At 38.5% G+C, this 15,362-nt stretch overlaps 1 pseudogene; it reads left to right on the top strand.

Annotated features, from left to right (window-relative positions):
- Positions 1 to 1,843: 1,843 nt before the first annotated feature.
- Positions 1,844 to 3,065, top strand: LOC105746138 (glyceraldehyde-3-phosphate dehydrogenase-like; annotated as a pseudogene).
- Positions 3,066 to 15,362: the final 12,297 nt, after the last annotated feature.

Below are 15,362 nucleotides of genomic sequence, written 5' to 3'. Positions count from 1 at the left end.
CTTTCTGATGCCAAGAAACAGCATTTATAAAGATATACTTGGCGGTGGACTTGGCCCAGTGGTTAGGGCATCCGTCTACCACATGGGAGGTCTGCGGTTCAAACCCCGGGCCTCCTTGACCCATGTGGAGCTGGCCCATGCGCAGTGCTGATGCGCACAAGGAGTGCTGTGCCACGTAGGGGTGTCCCCCGTGTAGGGGAGCCCCACATGCAAGGAGTGCACCCCCTAAGGAGAGCCGCCCAGCGTGAAAGAAAGTACAGCCTGCCCAGGAATGGTGCAGCCCACATGGAGAGCTGACACAACAAGATGACGCAACAAAAAGAAACACAGATTCCCATGCCACTGACAACAACAGAAGCAGACAAAGAAGACGCAGCAAATAGACACAGAGAACAGATAACTGGGGTGGGGGGAGAAGGGGAGGGAAATAAATAAATAAATCTTTAAAAAAAAGATATACTTATAAATATATCTTTATAAATATATTTATGAATTTACTATATTCATATATTTACTTGTATGACTCACACGAAGCATGTTTTCCCTCTGAACGTCCAGTTTATAACTGTTTTTAGCATGTACAGTTGGTGTACAATGAATGTTACTAGATGAATGAATTAGTAAGCAGTGAATGAATGAATGGCACTTCAGCCAGAGATGGGGAGGCAAGAAAACATGGCATTTTATATGAACTATTACAAGTTGTTCTAAAGGCGTTTTGTAGCATTTTCAAAACAGAAGTCCTAAGAATGTTAATAGCTATTCATTGAAAAACAAGAGTTTGGTACTCAAACGTTATTGTCTCTGTTCCTTTCTTGGATATTCTCAATGCCCATTACTGTGTTTAAATCCATTTTCTCACTTTTCCAAACTTATTTGACCAGAATTTTATTACTATCTTGAGACTTGGTCTGTAGAACCCTGTTTGTAATATGCCAATCGCTGGTGTACAATGGCTGTGAGCCTGGAGAGGTGGGTGGTGGCTAGGCCAGGAGATTTCTGATAGAAAATGGTGAGGAATTTGAACTTTATTGTGCAGACTACATAAACCATTGAAAGACTTTAGATATGGTAGTAACATTGTCTAATTTGCATTTTGTAAATATCCTAGCAGCAATGTAGAAGACAAATTGGAGGGAAATGCTCCAGGCTATAAGTGATGAATTCTTGGACTAAGACTATGGAAACAAGAATGGGGAGGAGGGGTGAAATAAAGAAAATGTATTTAGGAATTAGAATTGACACATCTTCAAGATTAATTACATTGAAGAGTGAAAGAGCAGGATTTGTCAAGGAAGTTTTCCAGCTTTTGGCTTAGAAAATTGTTGGTGACATTCACCCAGACAAAGCTCTTTTGTGTGCGTACACATGAGCGTCCACTTGGAAACTGAGATGTGGGGCTCAGGAGAGTGCTCCAGACTGGATGTGAAGGACTGGGCTCCCTGGCGTGTGGAGTGAGTTAAAGTCATCGGTTTTGGTGGGCTCAGTCAGAGCATGTAGAGGAGGAGGGAAGTGGGCAGGTGAATGAACACAGGGCTAAATCAAATCGTAAGGGATATTCAAAGTACAAGGTATTGGACTAACTGCATCCAAATATCCTCTGCTGGGAGTGGAGGTTGTTCAAGCAATTAGGCACCTCTCTCCCACATGGGAGGCCCTGGGTTTGGTTCCTGGTACCTCCGAAAAAGAGAAGACCAGCACACAAAAAACAGACACAGCAAACGCAAAACAACGAGGGGTTGGGCAGAAATAAATAAATAAAATAAATCTTTTTAAAAAGTGTGTTTAAAAAAACAAAACCCGGCTCTCTGCCCCTTCCCGTTCGACAGACAGCTACAGCTCTTCGTGCAGTGCCAGCCGCATCCCTGAGACAAGATGGTGAAGATTGGAGTAAACGGATTTGGCCGTATTGGGCGCCTGGTCACCAGGGCTGCTGTGAACTCTGGCAAAGTGCAGGTGTTGCCATCAATGACCCCTTCATTGACCTCAACTACATGGTCTACATGTTCCAGTATGATTCCACCCATGGCAAGTTCAAGGGCACTGTCAAGGCTGAGAATGGGAAGCTTGTCATCAATGGGCATCCCATCACTATCTTCCAGGAGCGAGACCCCGCCAACATCAAGTGGGGTGATGCTGGTGCTGAGTATGTTGTGGAGTCCACTGGTGTCTTCACGACCTTGGAGAAGGCTGGGGCTCACTTGAAAGGTGGCGCCAAGAGAGTCAGCATCTCTGCCCCTTCGGCCGATGCCCCCATGTTTGTGATGGGCGTGAACCATGACAAGTACGACAATTCCCTGAAGATGGTCAGCAATGCTTCCTGCACCACCAACTGCCTGGCTCCCCTAGCCAAGGTCATCCATGACAACTTCGGCATCGTGGAGGGACTCATGACCACTGTCCACGCCATCACTGCCACCCAGAAAACTGTGGATGGCCCCTCTGGGAAGCTGTGGCGTGACGGCCGTGGGGCTGCCCAGAACATCATCCCTGCATCTACCGGCACTGCCAAGGCGGTGGGCAAGGTCATCCCAGAGCTGAATGGGAAGCTCACTGGCATGGCCTTCTGCGTCCCCACCCCCAACGTGTCTGTCGTGGATCTGACCTGCCGTCTGGAGAAAGCGGCCAAATACGATGACATCAAGAAGGTGGTGAAGCAGGCATCAGATGGTCCCCTGAAGGGCATCCTGGGCTACACTGAGGACCAGGTTGTCTCCTGCGACTTTAACAGTGACACCCACTCTTCCACCTTTGATGCTGGGGCTGGCATTGCTCTCAACGACCACTTTGTCAAGCTCATTTCCTGGTACGACAATGAATTTGGCTACAGCAACAGGGTGGTGGACCTCATGGTCCACATGGCCTCCAAGGAGTAAGAGCCCCTGGACCACCAGCCCCAGCAATGGTTGAGAGGAAAAGTGGCAGCTGCTGGGGAGTTCTGACCCCAACCTGATCCCCCAACACTGAGCACCACCATCCCCCACAGCTTCCATCCCAGACCCCCTGGAGAAGGGGAGGGGCTCAGAGGGCCCTACCTTGTCGTGTACCATCAATAAAGTATACTATACCCCCCCCCCAAAAAAAATCAAACCCCCTCTCCCTGCAAAACCCCAAATATCCTCCATTTATAAAGATTCCAGCCATATTGGATAAGGCCCACCCTCATGCAGTTTGGCCACACCTTAACAGATAATATCCTCTAAGGTTCTATTTACAAATACCTTCACACCCACTGTACCTGGGTTTAGGACATGAACATGCTTTATGTGGGGAACATGATTCAACCTGTGTGTATGTTTGTACACACACAAACAAATACAGACATTTACAGCACACTCAGACACATACAGATGCATATGATGGATCTACCCCACAAGAGATGTTAAAGGAAGTGACTGAGCCTGAAACAATATGATGCCAAATGCAACCTTGTGGCTCTTATTCCACGCCATCATTTTAGCACAGAAACACCAAAGACAATAAGTAATGAAGATGACTGTGTTCTAATGAAACATTATTTATGAACACAGAAATTCAAATGTCATATAATTTTCGCATTTCATGAAATATTGTTCTTATTTTGATATTTTTCAATCATTACACATGCAAAAATATTCTTAGCTCAAAGACTGAAAAAACAGGTGGGAAACTACATTTTCCACACAATCCATAACTGCTTACTCATTGTTGGAGATTTGGACCCGCAAGCATAGCCATGGAGACAGCACTAGCATGGAGACAGCACGTCTCTCCTTGAGAGGCCACTGTGCCTCAGTTTCTAACACTCATGTTCTAAATACATCAAAGAAATGACAGAATTTATAAGACTGGTAAAAAAAGTAGAATGCAACTATATGCTGTCCACAAGAAATCCACTTAAATAAAAGATATAGATAAGGTAAATTTGAAGGATATAAAATATACCATATAAAGTCTAATCAAAGAAAAATGGAGTAGCTATTTTAATAGCAGATAAAGTAGACTTCAGAACAGAAAATATTGTCAGGTATAGAGAGGGACAGTACAAAATGATAAAGCAGTAAGTTCTTCAAGAAGACATAATCCTAAATGTGTGTGCACCTAAAACAAAACTCAAAATAAAATTTGCAAAAATTAACAATGTGGGAAGGAGAAATAGACACATCTACAATTATACTTGGAGACTTTAACACTTGACTCTCAATAATTGATAAAACAATTAAGTATAAAATGAATAAGGATACAGATAGCCTGAAAATTGATACAATCAACTTGAACTAATTTACATATACAGAACACTAAACTACTAGAACAGAATACACATTTTTCACAAGTGAATATGGAATATTCAACAAGTTGGCTCATATTCTGGTTAATAAAACAAACCATTTCAAACATAAAATAATATAAATAATACAAAGTAGTTCTGTGACCATAGTAAAATTGAACTAGAAATCAGTGAAAAAAAGATACCTGGAAAAATCCCAAATATTTGGAAATTTAACAATGTTCTTATCAATAACTCATGGGTCAAAGACAAAATAGCAAGGGAAATTAAGAAATATTTTAAATGAATGATAATGAAAACAGTATATAAAAATGGGTGATGTGCAATAAACTACATGAGGAAATTTATAGTCTTAAATATTTATGCTATAAAAGAAGAAAGATCTCAAATCAGTAAGCTAAGACTCCATTGACAGACTCTAGAGAATAAAGCATTAGGTCTGTCGATTGTATAAGACCAGAAACACTTTCTAATAAGAGGAAAGTTTCTCCTCAGTGGGGCTCACTCAACAGGACAGGGGCTTCAGGCTGAGTTGTCATATGGGGAAGGACATGTTGAGAGAAAATTTTTCCATTTTTTTATATATGATGTCTTATTATGTTGAGCGATATAAGCCAGACACAGAAGGACAAATATTGTATGGTCTCACTAATATGAACTAAATATGATTAGTAAACTTACAGAGGTAAACTCTAGAGTATAGGTTACCTGGAGATGAAATATGGGTTGGAATAGGAGCTAATGCTCAATATATGTAGATTTTTAAAAAAGGTTTATTGTAAAAGTACAGAAATGAATAGAATTGATGGTAACACATTATAGTGAGTATAACTAACACAGCTGATTTGTAAATGAGATTGTGGCTAAAAGGGGTAGTCTGTGGACATAAATATCAATTGAAAGGAAACTAGAGAATAATTTAGGAAATGTATAATATGGTGGTGGATGAAAAGTGCCATTAATAGTATAAACATAAGAAAGTTATTCTTTTACAAAGTGTTAAGAATATGGGGATACATGGGAAATTTACAACTACTGTAACTTATGAATAATTTTATAATATTTTTACAGCAATGGGGGGAGTAAAAGGAGTTATGGTATTTTTCATTTGGGAGTAATGAAACATTCTAAAATTGAGGTGATGACAGCATAACTCTGTGATGAAAATGAGAGCTGCTGAGTATACACTTTGAATGGATTGTAAAAAGCATGGGACTATATAACACAGAGAATCCAGTGGTGGAAGGAAGACTGTGTTCAATAGAACAAATATTAAAATGTCCTTTTGTAACAATAACAAATATATAATACTAATACAGGGTGTTAATAAATGGATGGTTTGGGGGAAATTATACAAAATACATGATATAGGCTATATTTAGTTCATAGTTTGTAACAAATATTTTGCAACAATTCAAGGTGTTGGTGGTAGGGTGATATACGGGAGCTCTGTATGATGATATGCATATTTGTTTTTAAGTTCACAATTTTTACTATACACTTAATGTTTAGGTATGTGCATGTATAATATACTTCAATAAAAGTTTATTAAAAATATATATGTAGTGAATTGGATTTGGCTTAACTGATAGAGCATCCACCTAACACATGGGAGGTCCAGGGTTCAAACCCAGGGCCTCCTGACCCATGTGGTGAGCTGGCTCATGCACAGTGCTGATGTGTACAAGGAGTGCCCTGCCACACACGGGTTTTCCCTGTGTAGGGGAGCCCCATGCACAAGGAGTGTACCCCATAAGGAGAGCCACCCTACACAAAAAAAAGTGCAGCCCACCCAGGAGTGGCACCACACACAAAGAGAGCTGATGCAGCAAGATGAAGCAACAAAAAGAGACAGATTCCCAGTGCTGCTGACAAGAATACAAATGGACACAGAAGAACACACCATGAATGGACAGACAGAGCAGACAACTGGGAGGGAAGGGGAGAGAAATAATTTCAAATATATATATATATTTATATATGCAGAGCTCCTAACACCTCTTAACTCTTATTGGCAACATCTACAAATGTTCTTGTTACAGTTGATAAATACCATCATATAGCTAAACTTGCACTTTTCAGTGCACAAGCACTGACAAATATTTATGACTTGCACTTATTGTGTTCTTATCGTATGCCAAGCACAATGTTAATCCCTCAAAATGTCCTCATAAAGAATGAAAGGTGCAATAAATAAAAATAAAAAAACACTGGAATCATATAATAGCAGATTTGAAGAGGTAGAATAAAGATCAGTGAGCTTGAAGAAATGGCCTCAAAGTGAACATACAAAAGAACAGATGAAGAAAAGAATGGAAAAAATTGAACAAGGTCTCAGGGAAATAAATGACAGCAAAAGGTGTGCAAACATACATGTCATGGATGTCCCAGAAGGAGAAAAGGAGGGAAAAGGGGTAGAAGGAATATTTGAAGAAATAATGGTAGAAAATTTCCCAACCCTATTGAAGGACATAGATATCCATGTCCAAGAGGTACAAAGTACTCCCATCCAAAAAAATTCAGATACACCAACTCCGAGACACATACTAATCAGAATGTCAATTGCCAAAGACAAAGAGAGAGTTCTGGGAACAGCAAGAGAAAAGCAATGCATAACATATAAGGGATACCAAATATGATATAGTGCTGATTTCTCACTAGAAACCATGGAGATAAAAAGACAGTGGTATGATATATTTAAGATACTACAAGAGAAAAACTTCCAGACAAGAATCTTACATCTGGCAAGACTGTCTTTCAAAAATGAGGGCAAGATTAGAATATTCACAGAAAAAACAGAAACTGAGAGAATTTCTAAGCAAGAGACCAGCTTTTCAGGCAATACTAAAGGGTATGCTTAGAGCCTGAAAAGAAAAGACAGGAGAGTCTAGAAATGAAGATTACATTAATAAAAGTAGCCTAAAGTGTCAAAAAGAGTGGTGAAAATAAAATATGACAGATAAAACCCAAATAGTCAGGAATAAACTTAACCAAAGATATAAAGCACTTGTATTCAGTACACTGCAACTTGATGTTAAAAGAAATAAAAACAGGCTGAAATAACTGAAAGAACACTCCATGCTCATGGAGTAGAAGATTAAATATCTTTAAGATGTCAATTCTACTCAAATTGATACATAGAATTAATGCAATCCTGATAAAAATTCCACCAACATTAAAAAAAATTGAATACTTGCTTATTAAATTTATTTGGAAGTGTAAGGGATCCTGAAATAGACAGAAACATCTTAAAAAGGAAAAGTGAACCCTTATCTCCAGACTTTAAATCATATTACCTAGCTATAGTGGTAAAAAACAGCATGGTACTGGCATAAAGACAGACACATAGACCAATGGAACCAAACTGATGGTTCAGAAACAGACCCTCACAGGTATGGTCAAGTGATTTTTGACTAGCCTGTCAAGCTCACACAGCTGGGGCAGAACAATCCATTCAATAAATGGTGCTGAAAGAATTGGGTATCCATAGCTGAAAGAAGGAAAGAGGACCTCTATCTCACACTTTATCCAAAAATTAACTCAAAATTGATCAAAAACCTAAAAATAAAAGCAAGAACCATAAAACTTAAAGAAATTGTAGAAAAATGTCTTCAAGACCTGGTGGTTCTTAAAGGAGATAAGAGAAGGACTGAGATGGACTACTGATATTTAATGTATGCAGAAGGTTTAATTAGTTTTACTCTAAAAATGTGGAGATATATAGAGTGGATGGTAACAAATAGTGAATAACAGTTCATTTATAAATGGGGATGTGGCTGAAAATGGTAGTTTTGGGATGTAAATGCCAATTGACAGAATGCTAGAGAATAATTTAGGACTGAATAGCAAAGTAAACCAAGAGCTGGATGAGAACTATGATACAGATGCCAAGAGTGTCCTTTGTGAGCTAGAGCAAATGTACATCACTACTACAGAGTGGTGGGAATGTGGAGAAGCATGGGAAAAGTACAATTGGAGTGACCTATGGACTATGGTTAGCAATAACAATATAATATTTTTGCATCTATGCCAAAAACATACTGTGCTGATAATGGGGCAGTATGGAAAATGTTTGCCAAATGTACACTATGGACGTGGTAACAACCAGATGACATTATCTTATCTGTAACAAATGTTCCACCACAGTGTGGTGTGTTGATGGAGGGGTGTTGTTTGGGAATTCTGTACATGTGTATGGTTGTATTATAAGTTTTCAACTTCTGTCATAAAAAATATATTTAAAAGGAAATAATAGGGTGGGTTAGGGGAAAAACACACCAAATGTAAGATAAGGACTATAATTAGTAGTAAAATTTTGACAATATTCTTTCATAATTTGTAACAAATGTCTCACAACAATGCAAGGTGTTGGTGGAGGGTTGATGTATGGGACCCCTGAATGATGCTATGCATGTTTGCTTTGTAAGTTCACACTTATTGTTTATGTATGTTCATATATAAATGATATAAAGATAATAATAATAGAGAGAGTTGGGGAAAATACTTGGTTAGTAATATTTTGACAATGCTCTTTAATTATTAGTTAAAAAATGTTTAACAACAATGCAAAGTATTGTTGGTAGGGTGAGTTATAAGAGTCCTCTATGATGCTATATATTTTTGTTTGGTAAGTTCACAACTATTACTATACATTTATTGTTTATGTATGCTTATGTATGAGTGATATATTTCAATAACTTAAAAAAATAAAGTCCTCATAAAAAAGAGGTGAACTCTTTTATTACAAATTATTAAATCCTAATTACTTTGGAATGTAATATTGAGTCCTTTATTATTATGAATAAACTTTGAATTTCATATTAATTTATGTTAAAATTTGATTTATATGCTTGAAATGAAAAAATATATATATTTGGTGTATTTTCCCCTAACCCACTGTAGCAGTTTGATATGGTTAAGAATTCCAAAAATAGATATTGGATTATGTTTGTAATCTGGTCTGTACCAGAGCATGATTAAGTTATGATTAATTATGAATAAACACCCTTTATAAAAACCAGCCAATTTCTAGTATTTTACATCAGTATCCCTTTGGCTGACTAATACACCCACATTTGTAACAAATATTCCACAGCAATGCAACATGTTGGTAGTGGGGTGATGTATTGGAACGCTGTATGTCGAACATGATTGTAATGTATGCTCATCATTCCTCTAATAAAAAGTATGTATGTGTGTGTGTATATATATATATATAATTGCAGAAGAAAAGTAGATTTGTCAGGATGTTTTCATTTTTAAAATTTAAATGATAAAATTAAAATACTAAAGCTATATGTTTAATTTTCTTAACCCTGTAAACATAATCTGGAACAGTTCAAAATACAGCTCAATAAATTTGTCTCTTTTCTTTCTTGGTATCATTAGTACATCTACCAACATCTTATGGTCATTTTCAATGGTTACATGATTGTGAGTAAAGTCCTTATTCATTTTATTTATTTATTTTTAAAGATTTATTTATTTCTCTCCCCTTCTCCCCCTCCACTCCAGTTGTCTGTTCTCTGTTTGCTGCCTGTTCTTTGTCCACTTCTGCTGTTGTCAGTGGCACGGGAATCTGTGTTTCTTTTTGTTGCGTCATCTTGTGTCAGCTCTCTGTGTGGGTAGCGCCATTTTTAGGCAGGCTGCACTTTCTTTCATGCTGGGCGGCTCTCCTTACGGGGTGCACTCCTTGCGCATGGGGCTCCCCTATGCAGGGGACACCCCTGCGTGGCACAGCACTCCTTGAGCACATCAGCACTGTGCATGGGCCAGCTCCACACGGGTCAAGAAGGCCCAGGTTTTGAACCACGGACCTCCCATGTGGTGGACGGATGCCCTAACCACTGGGCCAAGTCCGCTGCCCTATTCATTTTAAATTAAAGCTTTTTAGTAATGTCAAATGTCTAAAGGCAATTTGAATTTCCCTAGTTTACATGGCTTTATATCATATCTTTAGTTCTGGAAACCATGGGGTAAAATTTACCCTTTGCCTATAGTAACCATTTTTCATTTGTTTGGGGACACACAGTTTTACAATTGTATTAGCCAGGGTTCTCTAGGGAAACAGAATAAAAAAGACATATCTGTCAATAGTATGTGATTTTATGAGTCTCTCAGGCAGCCATGGGGATGCACAAGTCCAGTTTCCGCAGGCAGGCTGCAACCAGGGACTCCACTCAAAGTCCAATGAAGGTTCTTGATGAGTTCTGGGAGACATTAGCTGTCCAAAGATGAGCTGGGAAATTTTCACTCAATGCTGGAATCACTTCCTTTTAAGGCATTCAACTGATTGTATAAAGTGCCACTCATTGGTGATGGCATTCTTCCTGATTGATGAAATTGTAATTAGCTATCTATGATTTACCTCTGCAGTAATGTCAGTGGTGACTGAAGTCCATAAAGGCCGTTGTATTACAGTTAGCCCAGTGCTTGCTTGACCAAACAACTGGACACAATTACTTGGCTGAGTTGACACATTAGCCTAACCATTACAATGAAGTATTTCCTCTAAATATGGATAAATTTGCTTTTAAATACCATCTGCAGATTATAAAGGCACCTTTCTAATACATTCAAGTTAAAGTTACATAGGTTTATACAAGCCTGCATGATAACTGTGAGATTATTAAAATGTCTTCCTAATTGAAATGAGAAATTGCTTCTTGAACATACTGTGCAATGATTTATTTTATAAAATGATGGTACCATATAAATGAAGGGTATTTAAGACTCAAGTAAAAATGAAGATTTGCAGAAAATATGAATAATGCAAGAAGGAATTAATGATTGTGTGTGTATGTATTTAAACAGAGAAAGGAAGAGTGAGAGATAGCAGTAATTTTTTTTTTTTTTGCATTGCCTAGTTTAGTGATGATGGTGAAATTGATAATTTTATACTTCCTGGGACAAAAAGGGTGATGCAAAAAAACAACATAGAAGCTGGGACTTCTGGGAAGTTGGAGGATTAGAGAGGCAGAGGGATCACTTTTCTCCCAAGAAAAATATATAAAGGACAAGCAGAGACTGTCTCGAGGGCTGCTCAGTGGCTCAGGACACCAGTGGAATGCCAGACACCATTCAGAAGAGAGAGGAGCTGAGAAGAGGACTCTTAGCTGGCTGGAAAAATCCCATGAGTAAAGCTTTAACTGCAGCAGCTGGTGTCAATCCCCTCCCCTCTGAGCAAACAGCAGTCTATAGATTACAGCAGCTGTGGACTATCCTGAGGGAATTACAAGGGTCCTCTCCCCCAAGAAAGGGGAGAGGAAGGGACACGCATACAGCAAATTCAGATTTTGGCCAGCAAACTTGGACTGCTGCACTAGAGGGGTCACATACTTTTAGGCTGGGTAGGGCCATAATATTGTTTGCACTGAAAGCCTACAGCTAAAGATTATTTGTCTTCTCAGACACTCTCCCTACTTCACTGGGATGGTTGCTGAGGAGGCAGAGGGAGGGAAGCTATGGTAGGCCATGAGAACATTGCTCCTGCACTACCCACTGCAGGTACACTGAATGCACTCCTCTCCCCCCCACACCCCATCCCCCGCCCAGCACCTGGGGTCTGAGCTGAGAAGTCTGCCAAAGGACACTGTTTTAGTCAGCCAAAGGGGTGCTGATTCAAATACCAGAAATTGGTTGTTTTATATAAAGGGTATTTATTTGGGGTAGGAGCTTACAGATACCAGGCCATAAAGCATAAGTTACTTTCTTCATCAAAGTCTATTTTCACATGTTGGAGTAAGACGGCTGCCAATGTCCATGAGGGTTCAGGCTTCCTGGGTTCCTCTGGGCTCAGCTTGTCTATTTCCTCCACAAGGTCAGCTGTAGACTATGAGGCCCTCTAGTCTTTGCCTCTCTCCACAAGGTCAGCTGTAGAGTATCAGGTGAATGGCTCTATCTCTCTCCCTGGGGCTCCAGCTTCAGTATCAAACTCCAACATCAAAACTCCAACATTAAAAGCCCTGAACTCTGTCCTTTGCCGTGCCTTCTTTCTGTGAGCCCACACCCACCAAAGGGTGGGGACTCAACACCCTACTGGCACAAGAGTTTTACATAATTACTTAATCAAGTAAACCTCTGAATCCAATATAATCTAATATGCCCAGGGGAAAAGATCAGTTTACAAACATAATTCAATATTTCTTTCTGGAATTCATCAATAATATCAAACTGCTACAGGCACCACCTGCTGGCAGATCAGAGAGTACATTAAAAGGGAAAAATAATAAATTAATAGATGAAGCAATGAGGTGCCCTTACTGTCCCCCTCTCCAAGGCCCTTGGAAACATCCCTACACTGCACTACAGGGTCCTTAGCACTGGTTTGAGCAGCTAAACAGGGGCAATCCTAAATATCTAGAACAAGTTGAACCAAGACTCAAAGAACAGTGGTAGCAGACAGCTACTTAACAGAAAATCCCTAGGCAAGAGAGGAACTGAACACCAGAGTAATCTCAGCATCAGGATCAGATGCCAAGACATCACCAAAAAATTACAAGCCATACTAAGGAAAAGGAAGGATGAATCAGACAAAGAAACAAATCAAACTTCAGATGACACACAGGACTGAAAAAATTAATTAATGAGATTCATACAAAATCTCTTAAATCAAATTATGGAGTTGAAGGACAACATGGCTAAAGAAAAATCATTAAGAGGACCCAAGATTAGCACAAAGAAAAATTTTAAATCTTGCATAGGAAAATAACAGAGCTCATGGGAGTGAAACACACAGTAAGTAAAATTAAAAATATGATACAGGCACACAACTACAGATTTAAAATCATAGAAGAAAGAATAAGTGACATAGGAGACAAAACAGTTGAAACTGAAAAGATAGAAGGAAGATAAGAGAGAGTGTAAGGGTAAGGCCACATTGGGAAAATAAGAACAGAACCTCATTAGGAAATAGGAATTGCAAGTGCCTTCAGATGAATAAATAACTTAGGGCTGCTCCCAAGAAGAGTGCCAATAAATAACTTAGGGCTGCTCCCAAGAAAAGTGCCAATAAATAACATGGGGCTGCTCACAAGAACAGGCTTTTAAAAAAGAAAAAAAAATAGACATGCTATCTTCAGCTAACCGCAGTGTTCCACTTCTGTGCCTGCTTGCTTGCTTACTAGTAGACCCCCCCACCCCCTCCTGAAAGGCTATAAAACACCTCTTCCCTTAGACTCGGGGCTGCTCTCTCCTCTGCGTAGGATGAGGCAGTTGCTGCACAGCTAATAAAGCTCTCAATTGGAACCTTATTCAGAGTCTGAGTCTGGTCGATATCGCTGGTCTATAACATTTGGCGGCCCCAGCGAGATAGATCAACAAGATCCCCCACTCCAGCGGGGTTGATCTCTTCAGACTCAGGGAGACAGGTACGTTCCAGGGATGGAACGGTGGTCTAGGGTAAGGCATCGGAGAGACGTTCCTCCACCCTGGACGCTGCCTAGCCCTGGAACTTGTCTCCACCTAAATTCTATATGGAGAGCATCAGGAGTTCCTGGGCCCAGGATCAGCAAATGGGACATCCCTAGGTGAGTCTGATTTCTGGAAAACCTCTTAAGAGTCGGTGGATTGTGGGGAAATGGATCTGCTGGATGCAGCAAATAGATTCCACCCACCGGTCAGAGCGAGACGTTGCTCTTGACTCCGGTTCAGGTTGTCTGGTTTGTCTCTTTGTCTGTCTTAATTGTTTCTTTTTGTATTTCTGTTCTGTGTAATTTGTGAAAAATTATGAGTCAATTGTAAACTGTATGTTTCTGCTAATATGTTATCATTGTTTTATGTTTGTCTGTTTGTTAAATGTCAGTGTGTATTTTGATACCTCCAGATGGTGATATAAATTAATAAATAAAGATTTTTTAAAAGAGCTCTATTCAAATGGCCAAATATTAAGTAAGTGCTTATATTAATAATAAGTTTGAATGTTAATGAGATTTCTACAATGACAAAAAATTGTAAGTCTTAACAAAATTACTGTCTTATCCTTAAAAAAATAGTTCTTGCCTAAATTGAAATGAATAGTTTATTTTTCCTCACAGAATAAAATGAAAGATGTAAAACTTAAATGAATATTTAAAGAAAGTTAAAAGTTTGTGGGAATGCCAACTGAAATTTAATAAGTTTTTCAAAAAGGTGTGTTTTGCCCTAAAATAGGATGGCTAATTTTCATAAACTCATGAAACTTAAATGCATTTGATGAATTGTAGGAGATATTGTGGTAATTTTAAGTAAAAAAATGTGTTCTGTGAAAATAAAATTTGTCTTAAAGTAGTATAATTATAGTCTATATTGTTCTAAATAATTATAAGAAGTTTAACGAAGCATTGTTTAAATTGAAGTGTTTAAATGGCTAATTCCAAAAAGTCATTATTAAACAAAACCTGAATTAATAATAATAATAATAATAAAAGGTAATTTTATAACAGGAAAACTTGTCAGTGGTCAACCTCCCCTGCCAACTTGCTCCTAGGAGACTGTTTTTGGTATTGCATACTACTAAGTTTAGAGTGAAGAAAAGTTTAGTGTTAATGGTAATTATATGTTATAGGAGGTTTGCCTGGTAACTTACATATGTGGGATGTATAGAATGTGTTTTTAGTGTTAGGGAAACAGGAGAAGATATTGTCCTAAGATAAAATTATTGATTATTGGGAACAGTAGAGTGTGGGACAAAACCTGAATGAGTGCTGAAAGTGTGGAAGGTTTGAGGAAGAGAAATTTTTATGATTAAAATGGAGTAAGATTTGATGGGTCTGTGTATAAAGTTTTAAAAGGTTTAGTATCAAGTAGTATATTGATGCAAAGTTAAAAATTTTGTTCTTTCTCAAAGTATCTCAAGTCATTAGTCTCTTTTAGTAAAAGTTTCCTGAATAATCAATATACAAAGAAAGCCTGTTTTATCAAAATAGCTTCTTGTGCTTTAACTCATTTCCTCAGTGTTTGAAGAAAAAAGGGTCTTATCTCTTTGAAAAGAACATAATGTTCTAGAAATCAAATCCTGAAAAGTAGCTTTTTATTTCAAACTAACTGCAAGAGATTTGTTCTTTTACCTTAAAAAAATTAAAATAATAGTTAAGTTCATTTAATATGTTATAAGTCG

Source organism: Dasypus novemcinctus, chromosome 9, assembly GCF_030445035.2.
Source record: "Dasypus novemcinctus isolate mDasNov1 chromosome 9, mDasNov1.1.hap2, whole genome shotgun sequence".
Lineage (NCBI taxonomy): Eukaryota > Metazoa > Chordata > Mammalia > Cingulata > Dasypodidae > Dasypus > Dasypus novemcinctus.
Note: the sequence above shows the minus strand (reverse complement) of the source record. Positions and strands in the feature narration are given on the sequence as shown.